Source organism: Anolis carolinensis, chromosome 3, assembly GCF_035594765.1.
Source record: "Anolis carolinensis isolate JA03-04 chromosome 3, rAnoCar3.1.pri, whole genome shotgun sequence".
In the NCBI taxonomy this organism is placed as follows: Eukaryota; Metazoa; Chordata; class Lepidosauria; order Squamata; family Dactyloidae; genus Anolis; species Anolis carolinensis.
Genome location: NC_085843.1, coordinates 128,267,685 through 128,283,920, shown reverse-complemented (window position 1 = coordinate 128,283,920; position 16,236 = coordinate 128,267,685). Strand labels below are relative to the sequence as shown.

Below are 16,236 nucleotides of genomic sequence, written 5' to 3'. Positions count from 1 at the left end.
TACATAAACATAGTGAGATTACTGTAGCCCAAAGTCTATGCAATTAGAAAAGTGTGTGTGTGTAGAAACCATATTGTCATCTTTGCCTCAATATGAAGAGTTTAGAAATAAGGCCAACAGAAGGGCAGAAATGTGTTCACCATGATCTTCTAAGAAACTAGTCATCTCAGGGCCCTTCCAAACATGATTAAATCCCGGGAGAAACTGGGATATTATCTGCCAGTTCCTCCCGGGATTTAGTCTTGACACCCACCCCAAACACCAGGCTTTCCCGGGGGGGGGGGAGTAGCTCCATGCCCTCCATTTCCCCTCAAAATTTACGTGAGGGGCCTGGCTGCATGCTCAGAACCCTCCTTGAAAAGCTCCTAGCATATCAAAATGATGTGTAGGGAGGTTGGGAGCGGGAGGAGGGATCTTCATCCTGTTCCAGGAGTCAATCTCCACAGGGCCCACATCTTGAAAGATCCAGACCTTACATTAAGGTCTGGATCTTTCCAGGTGTTTTATTAATCTGGAGTAAACTGGGAAATCCCATTTTATTCCAGGTTAATTTAGGCTTACATGAAGTGTCATTTGGACTTCTCAAGTAAACCTAGGACAGGACCTGTGTTTTGGACCTGTCTGGATGAGCCCTCAGATGATTACCCAGTTAAGAATAGAACTGGAAAATGTCCAAAGACAAATGTAGAGTTGCCAGTGTTGTGGTTCAGTCTGATAATGATGAAAGGGGATTTGGGTTTCAGCAGTTTGTTCCAGGAAATGTGAAACAGCAGTTTGTCCCACAGAATGTTGTTGACTCAGAAAGGTAGGTGGATTCAGGAGCTGTAGATGGCTTGGGAAAACAGACGGAACAGGGGAATGTGGAAAGTTCTCAGTTGAGCAAAGATAAGGATGACCTTCTACAGGAGTCTGAGAATTGTCAACAGATTTCAGATGGTAGTGAGGAGGATGAATGCTTGTTAGACAGGGATTCCAGGTTAAAGTTGAGATCAGGTCTCTATCGCTCTATGAGAATTGCAGGCAGACACGGGGAAACATGAGTGCACAGGAATGGGTTTATGTCTTGCAAGGAGGTTTAAAAGTGATGTAATTTGGGAAAGATTCCAGTCAGAGCAACCTCGCTTTTGGAGAATCCTCTCTTGCCTTGTTTTCGGTTCAAGCCTCATCTCATGCCTAAAATCTGTGTTTGGATTACTTTTGAAGCTCATGTAATAATAATAATAATAATAATAATAATAATAATAATAATAATAATAATAACTTTATTTATACCCCGCCACTATCTCCCCGTGGGGACTCGGGGCGGCTCACAATGTTAAAAAAGTAACAGCGCAAATACATTAACAACATACACAGTTTAAAACACAAGAAGATGATAAAACAAAGGTTTTTACAACAGTAATAATATCAAACAACCACCAATGCAATTCAGTCAGCTTCAAAGGTTGGGGGGGGGGGGGCGACTATAGCAGCAATATAAGATAAAATCATTAGATTAAAATACCCCAATGAAAGGAACCTAATAACATTCAGAATAGAATTATAATGAGGCTGGTCATCCAATAGCTGTCTCTCCAAAGGCCAGCCCAAACATCCAGGTTTTCAATTGTTTCTTAAAGGACAGTAGGAAGGGCGCCAACCTAATCTCCCTAGGGAGGGAGTTCCAGAGCCGAGGGGCCCCCAGCCAATAACATGTATTCATGTTATCTTGGATGTACTGTACTATTTTTGGGACTTTGGACTAATAACTATGAAATCATTGAACTGTGTTTAGGGATTGTACTTGCAATTGGATTTTATTTTCTTTACTGCTTTGTTAAGTTTTGCTATCTTTCTTCAATAAACTGAAAAACTCAAGCCTGCTGTGGTGGAGTGTGTGTGTTGTAGCAAGGTGAACCAGCGCTGAGATGCGACAGCCAGCCTCAGCTGATGGAAGTTTTGGCTCATTCAACATTCAGGATCAATTGACCATAGCCAAAGTCAGACACACCTACAATGGCCCTGACAGCATCTTCCTGGTGGTGAAAAGTGATGAAGGCAAAATCCTTGGATTGGCCGGTGGGTTTGTCATTTGCCAAGTAAATGCAACATATTACCTTCAAAATAATAATAATAATAATAATAATAATAATAATAATAATAATAATAATAACTTTATTTTTACACCCCGCCCCATCTCTCCGAAGGGACTCGGGGCGGCTTACATGGGGCCTGGCCCGATAAAACAAACAAATAACAGTAACAAAGCAATAAAACAATTATCCCAGTAAAAAACATCAACATCAATAAAAACAATCATTAAAATCAACAAGCAGGATACAGTATTAAAAACAGGAGACTAAGTCGTAGATCCCAGGCAAAGTGCAGAGTATTACGAAATGGGGAAAGGAAATTTCATAGTTGAATGGACAATAAAGTGCGGTATAAAATGACAAGACAACAATGGGACTATTATGGAATGGACAGATAGATCAATCCAGCAACAATTAAACATTGAAGGCCTTTTGGAAGAGCCAGGTTTTTAAGCTCTTCCGGAAGGAGAGGAGGGTAGGGGCCTGCCTGATCTCTCTAGGTAGAGAGTTCCAAAGCCGGGGGGCCACGACAGAGAAGGCCCTCTCTCTCGTCCCCACCAACCATGACTGTGAGGGTGGTGGGAGTGAGAGAAGGGCCTCCCCCGAGGTGCAAAGAGAACGTGTGGGTTCATAGAGGGAGATGCGGTCTCTAAGGTAGGTGGGTCCCAAACCATTTAGGGCTTTGTAGGTGATATGGACCCAAAAGGAGAGAAGAGCTCCTTCAGTTCAGTCTATTGTGTGTCCTTAGACAGGTTTGTGACACAGATGGTGCCATTTTCTGTGTTTCAGCTACATGAACGCTCCTTCATGGCTAGCTCCATCCCTCAGGCTCGGTGGCACATACTTCCCATTTCTGTTCTGCCAGGCTTGAACAGGTTCTGGTTCTCATGGCAGTTTCTCCTTCTCACCTGTGAAGAGACCCAACTGCTCAACCAGCTCCTTCTGCATGGGACCCAGGGTGTCCTTGTAAGGGCAGTGAGTGGTCCAGTGATCACTTTTGCAGATGTAGTAGGACTCTATCTTCTGCCCTTTGGAATGTTCATGTGGTCCTCCTCATCTTGGCAGTTCAAGTCCTCCTTGCTGTTGATAAAAGTCATGAAGACATAATCGCTCACATTGGTTGTGGCCACATTTAGTCCAGGAGCATCAAACTCTAAGTTGCCAAATTTCTTTGACTTCTTTCTCCTTGAAACAGGCCTTTCGGGTCTCAATACGAAAGGCTGGGATGATCTTCACTTTGCAGCCATCTTCCTCTTTTCTGCATTCAGTCACCACTTTAATGTTTCCTTTCATAACCTCCTTGACAGAGGGCAGGGGACCTCCTTTTACTAGCTCTGGTTCAACAACTACTGTTGATACATTTTCTCCTTCACTTCATCTCCACTTTCCTCACTGCTCCCAATTCTACTTCTACTTCCACTTCTAGTTCCCCCTTCACTTCCACTCAGCATCCCAGTTAGGAGTGTATCCTTGAGCAGATCACTGGTGATGCATTTATCATAATCCCCTTCCTTTTCCACCTGGTCTCCCCAAATGGGCTTGGAGTAGTAGTTGCCTGATGGCCAGGGCCGGCCGGAGATATTTTTGAATGTGAAGCGGGGGTGCTGAAAAGTGCCCCTGCCACCGGCCCTGCCTCCCGCGCCCTGGCCCCGCCCAGCGTGCCCTGGCCCCGCCTCCCACGCTGCGTGGGAGGCGGGGCCAGGGCGAATAGTGAGGGAGGCGGGGCCAGAGTTGGCCCCGCCCCCCACCCAGCGTGCCCTGGCCCCGCCTCCCACGCAGCATGGGAGGCGGGGCCAGGGCACGCTGGGCGGGGGGGCAGCGCCAGAGTTGGCCCCGCCTCCCACACTACTCCCGCTCGCCCGTCTGGCCTTTTCTAGCTGGCCAGACTGCAGCGGAGGTCCCTGCAGGCCGCGATTGCGGCCTGGAGGGACCTCCGCTGCAGTCTGGCCAGCTAGAAAAGGCCAGACGGGCCAGGGCGCACTGGGCGGGAGGCGGGGCACCGTCAGGGCGGTGCCCCGCCTCCCGCCCAGCCTGACGGCGCCCCCCCGGGCCTGCGCCCGAGGTGGCGGCGTCAGGTGCCTCTATAGTGGGGCCGGCCCTGCTGATGGCATGACCACCCCTGGAATAAAAAGAAGAAGCAGCAGAATGAAAGGCGAACTGAGGGGAAACTGTAGGCCTCCAAAAAGGCAGGAAGCAAGCCTTAATGCAACACAGCACAGACAGCCTTGGCTGCCATGGGGCATTTACATAAGGGGTTCTCATACTTTTAAAGCTGTGGAGCCCTTTTTGAAGGAAAAGTTTGTCATGGAGCCCCAATAAATTTTTGGACACAGGGGTCACATTTTATTTTAAAATTTTACAAATGAGCTGGGCCAGTGGCAGATGGATGGAGAAAAAATGAACAAATTCCTATGCACACTGCACATCTCTTGTTAATTGTGCCAAAAGATAAAAAGAAAGAACAATACAATATTTAAAATGAAGAACAATTTTAACCAACATAAACATAACAGTATTTCAGAGGAAGATCACAGAGGCCCTCCAGTCCAACCTGCATCTGCCTTCAGTAAAAGCACATTCAAAGTGGCAGTGGGGAGGCCTTGTAGGCCATGGTAGTGATGGTGGGGAAGGCTTGCAGGCTGTTGCGGTGGTGAGGAAGCCTTGTAGGCCATGGCAGCAGTGGCAGAGAGGCCCAGCAGGCTGTGTAAGCCACAGTGGGACTCCACAGGGCGCATGTTTCCAAGACAGGGGGTGGGGGTGGACCCACATTCCCCTGTGGAACCTCTCACTGTGCTTTGTGGAACCCTAAAGGCTCTGCGGAGCACAGTTTGAAAAACACTGATCTATATTATTATCATGATCCTATTTGCAATTAATTTTTGGGTCAATTCTTTCCTCTGAAAATGTATGAGAATGAAGACCTGTTGCTTCCCTGCAGTTTGAGAGCCACTTGTGAAGGATCAAGAACAAGAACTTTTGTCAAGAGATGAAACAAAAAGAGCATGTCTCTTTTGGGACATGTAGTCCTTAGCATGCCAGGCATTAGCTATGGTCTGAAACAGACCAACCTAATTTCCTGAATAGCCCAGAGGTACAGTAGTGATTACCTACATTTCGGGCCAGACCTGAGGCAGAAAAATTGTGATATAAATGTTCACAAACAGATATAAACAGATGGAGAGAGTCAATTAATTTGAAATATGATATTGGAGGAGAGTGCCACAGATGCAATTGTCTGTTAAAAAAACATCTAGAAGCCAAGATGACTGTGCTGAGACTGTTATATCTTGATCATATCATAAGAAGAAATGATTCACTAGAAAAGACAATGATGTTTGAAAAGACAGGTAGTAGTAGGAAAAGAAGAAATTAGAGATAGATATATTCAGTCAAGGAGGCCACAGTTGCAAGATGTGAGCAGAACTGCTGATAATTGGTTGCTTGAAGGTCTCTCATAGGGTCACCATGAGATGGCAGATAACAACAACAGTTTTCCTTTCAAGCTTGGTGTATTGGTTGAAAGCCATGTGTCTTAAAATATGTGAATTAATACAGACAGAAATATGCATAATTTTATGGGCTGTTTTTGTATTAAATTCCTCTTTGGTGCTTCCCTTACACTAGACCATAGTCATGGACAACTAAACTCTTAAATCACAGCTGGCCCCAGAAGAACCCACCATTGCTTACTTAGTCCAAATAAAGTTTAATAGCTTCTGAAATAAGCCTTTGAGGTTTGGAGATGAGAGAGAAGACATTGGTGAGCTGAAGGAGTTGTGTGATGGAAACTATAAAGGAAGTTGGGGCACTGAGTTCAATATTGACAAAGTAAAGAATGCCATCTCCTAAATTTTTAGCTTACATGAACCACATGTAAGAAAAAGTTAGAAGCAGATGTAACTGCTGTGGCCAAAATCATGCGTAATCCGACTGAGCTTAGTTCTGAGGAAAGGAAACTTCAGATGGTGGGGTATTTCTGTTTTGTGGTTCTACTTGACAGGAAGCACAAAGGGTACACAAGGGACTTAGTCAAAACTGCCTGTGTTAGATGTTCATGTATTTTCCATCATTAGTGAATTATAACAGTAGTACAACTTACACCTGTAGGTGTAAGGTAAAGACTAGAAATATAGAAATATCCGCTGATTTTCACACTGAAGTATTATGTCAAGAAAACTCTGAGGAAGGAAAATGATGAATTCTAAAAATGTACATTCTAAATGCCACCATCTGGGAAAGTAGAAAGTTCCTGCATCAAAGTTCAGGCCTCATAAAATGTTAATGTATGTTTTTAAAATATAAATTACCTGCAGATGAACATATTTGTTCAGATACATGTTTTAAATGAATATATAAAAATGAAAAGTGCAAATGTGGCAAACATGTATCTATCTCAGTGGTTCTCAACTAGTGGGTCCCCATATGTTTTGGCCTACAACTCCCAGAAATCCCAGCCAGTTTACCAGCTGTTAGGATTTCTGGGAGTTGAAGGCCAAAACATCTGGGACCCACAGGTTGAGAACCACTGATGCCTTCATACTGCATAGTTGTACTACACTGGTGCCATTGTAAGTACTTGTAGTTTGGTTAGGTACTTAGAATTCCCTGCTAGAGATTGCTAGTGTTGTAGTTCAGAACAATGCTATTGATCTTATGAAACTAAAATCCCCAACGTCCTATCTACAAACACCTCTAACCCACTGAGACAACTGAAATCATGTTTGTTGCATCATCTGTATCCTGTATAGCCAATGTGAGGGAGCATGAGAATTTCAGTTCAATAGTATCCCGAAATCGATGCATTCCCCATCCCTGAAACAGATAAGTTGTCAGACAAACACCTTCCCTTTTCAGGCATCCTGTAAGTGTGAATAATAAACATGTACATGGGTGGAAGTGCTAACTCCCACTCCTCCATAACTGTCTAATGTGGAGAATAACTATCTAAAGAGTGGCATATTCTCTGTACTTGGAAACTCTCACTACAGTTTCGATCACTGATATTACCAATGTTTTAAATCATATTGAGAGCCTCCATGGAGACTCACTTCTCCATAAGGTCCTCCATGCGACTTTAGAATGTGCAATGAAAATGATGAGGAATGTGCAGTGGAAAGATAATTAATTATTCACCTGTACAGAGCATCAACCTGAATATAACTAAATAGATGGATGAATAGATGTTAATCTGGTGTAAACATCAAGAAGTGGGAAACCCAGGCATTCAAACATTCTTAACTGGAAGTCAGCTGTTACCATAGGTGTTATGGACTTTGAAGAGACACGAATACAAGGCAAAAGGAAGAAATGCATCAAGCAAGCCCTATGTCCTCAATGTGAAAGACCATGCGATTCCAGAATAGGATGGACGGAGATAAATAGATGATGATAGATAGATGATAGATAGATAGATAGATAGATAGATAGATAGATAGATAGATAGATAGATAGATAGAGATAGATAGATAGATGATAGACAGATAGACAGACAGAGACAGACAGACATGCAGATAGATTTCCATTTTGCTACCAAAGAGAAAACAAGGAGAGCATCTGCAAAACGATGGGATTCTGTGGGTGTGGCAGACTAATTTTCATAATCTTTTTCCCTGAATTCTATGGGACAAATGAAGCAGGATATAATATGGGGTACAGTGGAGATAAGATATATTCAAGAGTTTCTTGCAACACACATTCTTCCATCCACAGTGTCCACCTCCATGCTGCTACACTTGAGGGCCTGCCAACGCCTGCCTTTCAAGTGTCAACACTCCCAAGCTTACTGGGATAGCCAAATACTTGTTAATGAGATATAGCAGCTGGGTAGAGGTGAACTACTGAGAAGCATAAAGGCTTACTGCTGGTGCAGGAAGCAATGCGTTTTGAATCTTTTCAGCACTCCAAATGCATTCCAATCAAAGAAGGTATGTTGTGTTCATTAATAAAAACTCATTTTCCCATGCAACTGTATGTCCAGCTATGTATTACACAAGGAATGTTAGAATAGTCTCTCCATCAGTTTGGGTATTGTTGTTTTTAACTAAAAAGCAGCCCTGAAGTGGAAGTAAAAAAAATGGAGGCTATTCTGCCTTTTATGCCATTGACATGGTCACAATTCTACACCAAAGGTACTCTCTTACCCATGGGAGGGGACGTCTTAGCCCTTAAGTTTGAGGATGACTGGAAGGAAAAAATATTTCAGGTGGGTGGGATAATGGTAGCTTTTACTTTTTCACCTTACGAAGGCCCCATCTAGACTGCCATCCAATGCAGTTTGCAACTAGATTATATGGTCAGTGCAGACTCACATAGTGCAGTTTAACTGCATTGAACAGCATTATATGAGTCTACCTCCCTCTATCAGCTCCAGCTCAATGTGTGGGCATGAGAGAAGCCTCCCACAAGGATGGTAAAAACATCAAAACATCCGGGCGTCCTCCTGGCAACGTCCTTGCAGATGGCCAATTCTCTCACGCCAGAAGCAACTTGCAGCTTCTCAAGTCGCTCCTGACATGAAAAAAGTCTACGTGGGAGTGTATGGCAGTATATATAGAGCTAAGAAGTTAGGGCCAGCCCCAAATTTTTTCTGCTTGAAACAAAGAGCATGATGGTTCCCCTCCACTGAATGTGCAGAAGCCAACAGGACTGACAGTAGGATCTTAGTTCACCTCCGGCTGTGGGATAGGATGCTCCAGCACACCTAGGGAAAGGAGTCTGGTTTAGATCAGACAGGACAGTCTGTGTAACATACACAGCAGTTTCTTCCAAGAGAAGAAAGGGGCCAGGGAGCTCAGAAGGAATCGCTGAGGGAACAGGGTCTCATTGCGGCTCCACAGCAACTGGTAGCTTAATGGGATGTCTGATCGTAGAGCCAACCCCTGATTGTTTTCCCCATGGACCATTTTGGGGGGACAGGATGCTGGACTAAACAGCCTTTTATTATTCACCTGTACAGAGCTTCAATATGAATATAACCAAATAGTTGTTACACAACTGTTATACGGTTGTTGCATTGCAGTTGGCCTAAAGAGCTGCAGCCAAATGGTTTAACAGACTGGCCCCAAGGAGGGCACACTACTTTAGTTGGAAGGCTGATTGTTAGTCTGTTTCCAGGCACAATTCAAAGCTTTTGTTGTGATCTGTAAAGCTCTATAATGCACAGGACCAGGTTATATGATCAGGTTGTATCTCACACAAATACCAGCCCCCCCCCCTATAATATCTGCCAGGGGCCTTTCCCTCCATCGTATTGCTCTCAGAGACACATCTGGTGGAACTGTGTGAGAGAGACTTCTATGTGGGTGCTCCAAGGATCTGGAAACTCCCTTCCCAGAAAGGGTAAACTGACACCCACTTCACTATCCTTTCGTAGACAAACATAAATCTTTGTGTTTCAGCAGGACTTTGAAGACTGACTGCTCATTGTTAAAAGAACTATTATGTATTGTGTTGTTTATATTGTTCCTTTGAATGTCTGTTTAGAACTGCTTCTATTTATTTTTTTACTAATAGTTTGATTATATTTTAAACTTTGGTCCATTGACATTTTTCTAGCCAGATCTATTCAGATTTCTATTCCAGATTGGGACACAGCTGTGATAACAGCAGCAACTGCAATAGTAGTGGTAGTAGTACAAGTAGACACTAGACACACACCCTCAACCACAGAACCCACATTCACAGTGAAATGGTCTGCCTAGGAATTTGCTAGGTCCTCCAGGAAATTCTATGGCATGCTTACTGTGGAAGTTAACACAGACTGTCTGCTGAGGTCATCAAGCAGAAGAACCTACCCTGTTTTCCCAAAAATAAGACCTATCATGATTTTTCAGCATTTCTGAGGATGCTCGAAATATAAGCCCTATCTCAAAAAATAAGCCCTAGATATAGTTCATTTAAAAGTCAATTTGGAAAAATAAGACTGCCCCTGACAACAAGCTCTAAAGCATCATTTGGAGCAAAAATTAATATAAGACAACATCAACAACGGCAGCACTTCAACTATGTTTGTACGAAAGATGCATGCATTTTTGGGTTTCTTAATGTGTATATGCCCGACACAATTACAGTACTTTGATACTTTGAGAACTGTTTGCTTCCACCTGATGAAAACCTGTGATTTTGTGAGGTCTTTTGGATTTTCTGCCAATGGTTCAAGGAAGTGCTCTAAAATTCTATGTATCCTTTTCCAGTGGGTGTACTTTTTCACGGTTTCTTTTCTACACTGAACTCAGAAGACCTAAGAATATTTCTAACACTAATATTTCTGACATCACTTTCCTTTTCTTCTCCTCTCAACCTCTCCTTTAGGAGAGGCGACATCTTATCCTTTTGTCCCTGGGAAGTTGAGTACAGGCATGTTTCCCTGCATTTCTACCTTAATTGGACAGACCTAGGAATCTATCATTATTTATCCATCACTGTCTGTTTCTTATATGCTTGTTTTCTTAGCAGAAGTATTTAAGCAGATCTGTCTTTCACAGTAGAATCTGCCCTTCTATTGTATTCCTCATCATATTCTTCATGAGTCTGATACAAATGCATTGCGAAAAAGGGAAGTTGTAAAGAAGGATTTGTTTGGATGGAAAATGTACAAGAGCTATTTATTAGACTAGTATATGTATTATATCACCATTCCCCTTGCTGTCCACTGTCTGCTTTAAGAGCCAAACTGTCTGATATTCCATAAAGTTTCCATGCATTCACTTTTGGGGAATACTGTCAGTTGTTAAAGATTAGATTTTTCACTAAAAAAACACAAACCTTTAATCACAATTAAATGAATGATATTTTTTCTACAGACAATAGCTTAAAAATAAGAATACACTAAAAGAACCAGCATTAAAATGCTATGCACATAGATAGGACATAATCATCATATACATCATTAATCCATTTTATTCTCTGTATCTATGCACTGTATCTATTATGGTTCAAAGTCTTTATTTCTAGGAGTCTTCCTGTTGTCGAACACATCACCCCCACCCAAATGAAAATAGATTTATAATTTTCCAATGGCAAAGAGCTAAAATGAATTACAGTGATACCCGTCTCTTTACATGAAGTCTCCCCCCATTCTGTCATGGATGAAGAAAACAACATTTTGAAAACAGAATTTAGAAAACTAAATTTCAATTTCATTCCCAGCTGGAAACAATGAGGTAAATCCAGTTGTTTATCCCAACTAGAGCAAATCCTATCATTTAATGGAATTTACATAATGTTAATTTACTAGTTTCCCATTGATTCAATAAATTTCCAGTAGTTGTGACAAACAGTTGGATGTTGTTTAGTGATGCACATCCAGTAGGTGGGATCCAAATTTCCAGTGCAAATCTAACTCATGATGTTGTAAAAATTAGATACAAGCCTCTTTCACCAGCAGACCCCTCTTCAATTGACTGTTTCAGAAATCTGCTGGTGGACAATTCAGTAAGAATTTGCTATTTTAAAACAATTTGGCCAAAATTCACTAGCAGACACACCAAAAATAGATAAGAAAGGGGTAGAGTGAATGTGATCTGAGCTCCTTCAGATCAAAGACACAGCCACAATGTCAATACAAATTTAGGTCGAAATCACGGCAGTCCTCTGTAATTTCCTACACTCTTAGCTGGGCTAGGTTATGATTTGGCACAAATTCAGCTAGCCTCAGACATTTTTCCCAGTTAGGAACACATAGCCATACTTAAAATAGACCAACTGATATAAATGAAATCTTAGGAATAAAAAAAATTCATTCAAAGAGGCCTGTTCTAAGTATCCTTGTATATCCCAATGTAAAACTAATTGAACAGATGCAAAGAGAAACCAGGACAGTCACATTTGACATCAAAAGAAGAAAGGGTTATGTTTTTATTTATTTTTCATGAGAACATTTAGAACATTTAAAAGTATCAATATTATCAGATTTCTTCAAAACAATTGAATGCTACCACAATAATAAAACTCATATTGCAGATCTGGAAAAGCACCAAGTTTAAGAAGTTGCTAGCTTTGCTAACAAGTCATGCCAGTGATAAGTAACAGAACTGAGTAATTGTAGAGGTGTGCGGATCTGTTCTGTTTTCGTTCTGTCTTTGTTTTGACTTTCAGGTTGTGTTCCCCTGCCCCCATCCCAATTCTATTTTTGGGAAGATTCTGGGAGATTATTTATTTATTTATTTATTTATTTATTTGCAGCATTTATATTCCGCCCTTCTCACCCCAAAGGGGACTCAGGGCGGATCACATTACACATATAGGCAAACATTCAATGCCTTTTAACATAGAACAAAGACAAACAAACATAGGCTCCGAGCAGGCCTCGAACTCATGACCTCCTGGTCAGAGTGATTCATTGCAGTGATTCATTGCAGTGATTCATAGCAGCTGCTCTCCAGCCTGCGCCACAGCCCGAGCCCAGATTAAGAGGGAGGTTGCTCAGATTTGGAAACCTGAGTTCTGTTTCCGTTAAGTGGGGCTAAAAACAGCATGAAAACAGAACAGAATCTATATATATATATATCCCCCGCTGCACTCCGAGGGCTCCAGGGTGTGTGTGTGTGTGTGTGTGTGTGTGTGTGTGTGTGCGTGTGTATACACATACACACACACACACACAACCCGGAGCCCTCGGAGTACAGCGGGTTAGACCGCTGAGCTGCTGAACTTGCTGACCAAAAGGAGAGTGGGGTGAGCTCCTGCTATTGAAAACATGCAAATAGGTACCGCTCCGGCAGGAAGATAATGGCGCTCCATGTAGTCATGTTGGCCACACGAGCTTGGAGGTGTCTACGGACAATGCTAGCTCTTCTGCTTAGAAATGGAGATTAGCACCAACCCCCAGAGTCGGACACAACTGGACTTGATGTCAGGGGAAAACCTTTACCTTACCTATATAGATCCTACTTTTTCTCTCCACATGGAGACTCAAAGCAGCTTACATTCAAAGCATTTCAATACAAGTAGATCTTTTTGGCTAAGCCAGCAATCTAAAACTGAGAGCAAACTCTTTTTTTTCAATGACGTTACTCACTGGGTGCATTTTTTAAAAAGATTCTGTAGATAAGACTCTATTTCTTTTAAAGTTGATATTTTATCAAGGGCAATTTTCCCATTCCCTATAAAATCCTTCATGAAACAGGAAATCAAAATCTGGGAGAGTGAAAACATTACCAAGTTAAGATATTTTAGAAATTATCTTTTTCGTTATGGACATTATTATTGGCCTATGTACAGCTGAGGAAAGGATTCTAAAGCAGAGTTAAATATCTTCAACAACATACTTGTCTTTAAAAATAATAAACACAAGAGTTACTTGTTTAAACATCCCAGAACCCAAACGTTCCAATGTCTGGCAAGACTCCATTCAAATGCAATGAGGCCAGTCAGTCAGGAGAGGCAAGCCCTACCCACCTTACAACTTGGAAACACTATTGTGTTATACATTTTACTTATTCAAAACCTACTAGATGATGTAATGGTATCGTCATCCATGGTTCCCTCCTACGGAACCATAGCAAACATAGTAAGACTGTTAATTGTCCTTATGGTTTTCTCCTATGTGTACTGAAATTGCTCATGGAAAGGAATTAGCTTAAAACACATCCAAGGAAGGCTACCCCTTTTGGACCACAACTCCCAGAATCACCCAACCAGCATGGCTATGCTGGCTGGGAATTCTAGGAGCTGCCACCCAAAATAGGAATTCCTCTTTCCCCCCACCACATAAATTCTGAAACTTTTAGAAAATCCAAGTAAATGATCTCCCTCTCTCCCTTGGCAACTCTCTGAATTGTAGGCTTGATAAGAGGCCCTTCCTATAAGCCTTAACACTGACATTAAGATTCCACATGCTGCATCAGTAGCCTGAACTATTGTCACAGTCCAGACATAGTATTAGAACCCCTCTCCTTTTTTATTACCCTAAACTGTGGAGTTTGGAAAAGCTAAATAAATGTAGTATTTTAATGGCTGCTGAACAGCTGCAGAGGCAGACCGAGTCATTCATACATACGCATAACCTCCTGACCAAGTCTGCCAAGAAACCATAAACAGGTGCACCCAGAGGCCGAAGCTGTTATTTCTTTTCTTTTTAAAAAAAGAAAAACCCATGACACTAATTTCATTGTCAGTGGAGGGCTTTACAATTAACTATGTGTTTAGAGACCATAAAGGAATCCAGACACATATGTTCAGCTTGAATTCCAGGCTGGTTTTCCTCTTTCTCTTCCCTGCCTTGCTCCCAACTAAGCTGAAAGTGTACTCATCAATACTGAATTCTTTTCTTTAAAAAAACACAATTATTCTTTTATTCTCCTTTGGTGAACATGCATGGATCCTTGAAATTATATTGTTGGGATCACACGATAAAACCATGAAAAGAGGTTGTATCACCCTCAATGATTTGATAATTTTGTTAGGGCAGCCTGTACTTTAAAGTATGACATCAGCATTGGGAAACTGATGGTCAATGGCCTTAGCTAATCCCACCAGCACTGATACTCGTCCTGGGTCCTTCACATCAAAAAACTGTGTCTCTGTGTTTCCAAAATGACAGTATGTCGGATATTCATGGGTATTATGGGAATTAGTCCAAGGAGGTCCAGCTATGAGCGATAGATCAGCAGAGACCAGGGTCATCACAGGAACTAGTTTTCCTTCTCTATTCTGTTTCTGTCATAGTAAGCCTTCCCTACTGGCATGGGTTTGTATAATAAGCTAATCCTACCCTGCCTCCAGTCTCTGGAGAGGCCAGTTTTTGAATTTAAAAATGAATCTGACAGGTGAGTAATTCTTGAAATGTTTTGAAAGACACCATTTGTAAACAGGGAAATTTGCTTCTCAGTGGAATTGAATCAAAACATACCACACAGCATCCTATTCATTCATTCATAGGACTACCATGTAGATTAAAAAGAATAAGTTTTCAAACAGTCTTTCAAACAGCTACTCTAGGGTACCCCAAAGTGGCCAAGTAGTTATTATGTTGGGCAAGAGCTGAGAAAGTCCATGTTTAAGAAAGCACAATTTCAGCCACTAAATTTGTTGGGTAAGCTTAGCCCACTCATTCCCTCACAGGATTACCATTACCAGTGGGTAGCTGGTCAACCTTTTTTGGAAGATGTCCAGAGAAGGAGACCCTACCACCTCTTTGAGTAATTGATACTGTGCTAACCTACTCTTGCTCTCAGGAAGTTCTTTCTAATATTCAACTGAAATCTACCATCCCATAGTTTAGAACCATTAAACCTAGTCAGGGCCTTATATATGCCTCTGTCCTTGATATTATATATATTCATGGAGTACTTTGTTGTTGCCTTCATGATAGTCACATTGTGAACTGCTTTGGCTGGTGGTATTATTATTCACTGTATTCTATGTTTTTACTGTTTTGTACACATAAGTATGCAAATCTATGATGAGTCTGCCATGACCTCATCAGAGAGGGGTAAATTTGGTGACTTGCAAAATATGCATCTTGCCGGAGAGCCTGCTGGTTCCCATTCCATAATGCACAGCTACTTCTGGCAGGGCTCTGTGGTAAAAGGGAAGGAAAACCGATTGGCAGCAACAATGTAGGCTTCCTGTGTTCGATTGAAATCAATAGGGGAAGCTGGGCAGCCAATGCTTCTGCTGTGGGATGGGCCAATGGGTGAGTCAGGAGATGGGGACGTGCGGCAATGGGTTCCCCATGCCCCCCAATGGGCATCACAATGCATAGTAGTTCTGGTGGCCCATCTGATGAGATTGCCTGTCTCAAACCCACACACTTTAAAAACTGTTTTGGGGTTGCTGCTTTTCTGCATGTTGTTTGCAAGGATGGAGATCTGTTCTGGGGCTTTACAAAGCTGAATGTGGTAAACCAGCTGAAAACAGATACATATATGTCGCAATAAAATAATACAATAAAACAAAATACATATGTATTGTATACGTGTGGAAATGCAATAGATGTAGAATAAAGACCACTTTAAGCATCTGAGGACAGGCAACGGACAGCTTAACATTCATGTGATTCACAGGTACATATGGGTGCAAAGCAAAGTGCAAAGTTTGAGTTCATATAATGGGGAAAGAATTTGACATTTTTGTACTTTAGCCCCACTGCTTTCAATGGAATTTGAGCTCAATTCACATAATGTCAACCCACATTTTAAAAAGCAATCCTACAACTGTAATT

At 41.9% G+C, this 16,236-nt stretch overlaps 1 pseudogene; it reads right to left on the bottom strand.

Moving 5' to 3' along the window:
* Nucleotides 1-1,922: 1,922 nt before the first annotated feature.
* On the bottom strand, nt 1,923-3,631 carry LOC100564050 (eukaryotic translation initiation factor 3 subunit G-like; annotated as a pseudogene).
* Between the last annotated feature and the right edge of the window lie 12,605 nt (nt 3,632-16,236).